Source organism: Montipora foliosa, unplaced genomic scaffold, assembly GCF_036669935.1.
Source record: "Montipora foliosa isolate CH-2021 unplaced genomic scaffold, ASM3666993v2 scaffold_46, whole genome shotgun sequence".
Classification (NCBI taxonomy): domain Eukaryota; kingdom Metazoa; phylum Cnidaria; class Anthozoa; order Scleractinia; family Acroporidae; genus Montipora; species Montipora foliosa.
Window position 1 is genome coordinate 42,501 of NW_027179767.1, and position 4,439 is coordinate 46,939.

Genomic DNA, 4,439 nt, shown 5'->3' on the forward strand with positions numbered 1-4,439 from the left:
ATATAAACAAAAATTGCTAGAAATGTCTCTGTTCACACTTCTGCTATCCTCAAGACATCACTTTCAGTGTGCGGGTGATGTTCAGGGTGTGCGAGATGACGGCTCTCTGCATCCGGAGTAGAATCTCTTCTCTTCGAGCCGCGAATAGTTCCCACATAGCCTCGTCTACCTCACTTGACCACCCTCCTTGGACATCTATGATGATCTCATACTGCCGAATGTCACATCCTGAAAACTGCTGCTTGAGTTCCCAACGGAGGGGGCCATACTTCGTGATAGTCTCTTCTTGTTTCTATTCTCTGTTCTCCCTCCACGGGCAGCTCATTCCTACCGCCAGAACTCTCTTCTTCTCGTGATCTATAAATCTCGCAACCACTCTGTTCTGCCTCAGTTGATCACTTACTGCAAAGAATGGGATATCCCAATATTCTTGGGCTTCGGGTGACTCATAAATAGGTTTGGGAACGACCGAAGAATACCACGGTGGCACTGTATCAGAGAGCTGAAGCTCTCTAAGCATTTCCCAGAACAGTACTTTGAGGGACGGATTATGACTCGCCAGCACGTCAGGGATTTACTTCTGGCAGTTTTGCCACAGAGTCTACATAGAGTGTCATTAGGTTGGTTGCTATGGGTCTTGCGTCCGTGATAGACCTTTGTCGGTGTTAGCTGTTCATAAAGTTCGAGCATCCCCGCGATGGTGTGTGTAGGCGCCGTATCCCAGTTTTTCAGCCACGCGAAGCATCCCCGCTGGTCCAGCTGGTCATCCTCCTATCTAGCTGCTAGGAGCTCCTTCCTTTTAAAATCGCGATTTGCATATAAAATAAGCTGCATTCACACGCTGAAATTTTAAGCTTTGACGTCACTTTTCCCTGGATCCAACCCTCTGAGGTCCAATCGGTCAGTTTTGAATGTGAGTAAGGGCGGACCGTGAAATCCAAAACTTACACTCAAAGTAAACGGCTTTTGGATAAAAATGAAAGCTCAAAATTTTGCCAGCCAGGTGTTAAGTAAACACACTTTCAAAATATGAAGAAAAAAAGCAAGTGATTTTTTTTTTAATCAGAGGGGCACTCTAATAAATACTTTTCAGAATATTGTATTGTTATGTCTAGCTGCTCAGGAGCAGTAGACACAAATTAGTCATGCCACCGAAGAAGCATTAGATCCGCTACCTCTACCGCCAAGGGTTTCGCATTTGTTCCATGGACATCTCCTCTGACTTCCGAGAACTATTCCAAGTAAATAAAAATAAACCCTTCTGCCTGAAGAAACCAACATGCAAATGCTGAATGTATCTGTATTTTGAAACGATGATCAACAAATAAGTAAATTAATTAAATAAAATCAATGAGTGCGTCTGTCTGAGGAACACGAGAATTAATATTATGCATTAGTATTGATCAGTAAATTCAGTCGATCGTGGTGTCAGCTTCACGTAAATATATTATTGACATAATACAATTGTGCGATTACCTTGTGTTCGGGCCCGAATCCGATGCGGGAGATCGTCATGACCGCCTACGAGCCTGGACTTGTAGTGCACCGACCCTACCTGGACATTTGTTGCATTAATGTTATGGGGTACCGTCTCAACATGTGCTTCGCGCTCCAAATAAAATTTTATAGGCTGGAGTTTATTGGCGATGTAGTTTAAGCTTTATTGTTCCTGTTATCATCCAGAGAAATTATTTGCAGTTCGAACTTAACACGTTGAATCTAACATGACGCGTCTGTGCTTTAAATATCATGGAATCAGACAACACACTATTACTTTGAGTATTATTGGAAAGGCAACATTGAAGTCACTCAAGAATAATGATGAGCAAAGGCGAGTCGTAACACATGAGAACTGACCAGATTTGACCGGTTGTTCAATACCAAGAAATTTCGTTCGAAGAGCTGGCATCAGACAAACTTTTGTTTGACTCAATCTGTTAAAGACATAAGTTTCTTGGCTGATCCTTTTTTTTTTTTTTTTGTAGAAAATCGATTGCAACTAAATAGTGAAAGGTTCCCTTTGTATGACTAACTTGTCAATTTTCTTCTATCTTTGTTCACGACTTTTTTGTACAAACAACGTTAACGTTCGTGCAAACCACGTTCACACCTTGTACGAACAGCCCCGATTTGCCGTCGAAGATAGGAGAAATTATGGATTGGCCTGCGGGGGAAGACCGCTAACAGACATTATTGAGATCGCAAAACTAAAATGGCGACTCTAAGTTCAAAGAGCCTACCGTACGTAAAGGAGAACACTGCTCGATTTGGTCTGCTGCATACTGGTAATTTGCGGAGAGTTGGACTCTGAACACAAAGATGAAAGGGAAGATAACATCGGAGTATATCAGAAGAGTCAAGAAGTTGTGTAGATCAAAACGCAATGGAGGAAATTTGATCGATGGCGTCAATACCCGGGGATTGTGGACTGGACAATGGGGGACGTAGACAACATGGATAGAAGAACTAGGAAGATCTTGGCAATGAATAGCTGTCTGCACACCAGGCTGTACCGCCGAGAAAGGAAGGAGGAAGAGGACTGATCGGCATCGAGGTGTGTGTAAGAAGGGAGAGCAAACCCCTTCATGGCTACCTAAGAGAGAGCACAGAGTGGATGCTTCATGCTGCGTTGAAGGAGAAAGTGATTGTTGAAGAAGAGAGTGTGCAGGACTATGAGACGAGGAGGAAAGCGGAGAAAGTTAAAAACTGGAAGGAGAAAGCCCTACATGGTGCGTTTGTCCAACAAATATCAGATGAAGCTGGTGAGGAGTCTTGGAGGTGGCTCAGGAATGGATTCTTAAAAAAGGGGGACAGAAAGTTTGATTCTTACTGCTCAGGAACAAGCTTTAAGAACAAACTCGATCAAGTAAAGCATAGATAAGACCTCAGAGACACCACTTTGTAGATTGTGTGGAGATGCCACTGAAACAGTGCGACACATTGTCAGTCGATGCAATAAGCTTGCCCAGAGAAAGTATAGGAAGCGCCACGACAAGGTGACCCTCCGGGTACACTGGGAGATGAGTAGGAAGTATGGGATAGAGTGCAATGACAAGTGGTATGACCATCAACCCTTGCCAACCGCAGAAAATGGAGAAGTGAGGATTACCTGGGACATGACTATACACACCGACTAAGTGCTGAAAGATAATCGGCGAGGTATTACTCTAATGCATAAAGACACACAGAAATGGACACTTCTTGACATAGCTGTGCCAGCGGACCAGAACATCACTAGAACTGAAGAGGAGAAGGCTGAAAAGTACCAGCAACTTGCATTGAAATCAAAAGGATTTATGGAGCCTCGAAAGTCACAATAATACCTATCGTGATTGGTGCTCTTGGAAGCATATCAAAAGGTGCTCACCTGTTACGGAAAGTGTAAACATTACCCAGTGGAACAACTGGAGAGAATCGAATCGAATAATAATAATAATAATAATATAATAATATAATAATAATATAATAATAATAATAATAATAATAATAATAACTTTATAAACAATAGCAGGAGGCCCACTAAATAAGGACACTTTTGATTAAACGTTGAATAATTATACAATAAAATTAAGCAAACCGTAGAAGCCGCAAACCATCGAGAATTAATTTGTAAAGCTTTTGCAGTTCAGGGAGGCGGCGTGATCCAGTGGTTTGGGCGTTGGGTTTGCATGCGGTTGGCCTGGGTTCAAATCCTGTTCTAACCTCTGGTTTGGATTTGTTTCCGGTTGTCCCGGATTCAACTCCATCACGCTTTGTAAATAGCCAACTGGTTGCCTTCTGCCAGTTGGGGTTCTTAATCATGTTTCTTTCATATAAAAGTGGGGTGCCTGTGAACTAGCTTGATAGCTAAGTGAATATCCAGTATAAAAGAGCATTTACATTTCATTTTTATTTTTAAAAAGCAAACATTTAGATGGAGGATAAAACTAACACTTTGAAATTCGACTCCATTTTCGTGCAGACTAACATAGCAGCTTATTACAAAAATTAGTACGCGATGAATGAGTCCAGAAAACAACTGTTTCGTCAGCAGATTTTTTCGAAGGAGTTTTATCAAAGTTGAACATGAAAATCACTTCAAATGATAGGATTTTTCCCTTTATTAACACAAAGACTAATTGAATTGGGCTTGAGGCCACGTGATGTCGGGGCGACGGGGATTGCTTGTTTAAAGCCGTTTCACATCAATTGCCATTTGGTACTCCAGATTGACATCTTTTTGTTCGAGATTCTTGTATTCAATATTTGAGAAACCAACCAGGTCCTTTATCGCCGGAAAGTATTATTGCAAATTCATGATCAGAGTGTTTTGAGCACGATGTCCAGGTAAGGACGTGGTGTGATGTTCTCATAGCGCAAGCTGTTGCAAATGCCTTTACCATAAGGCTACCTATCATAGATTCCTATAACGGTCAAGTTTAGCAGAGAGAACAATTATT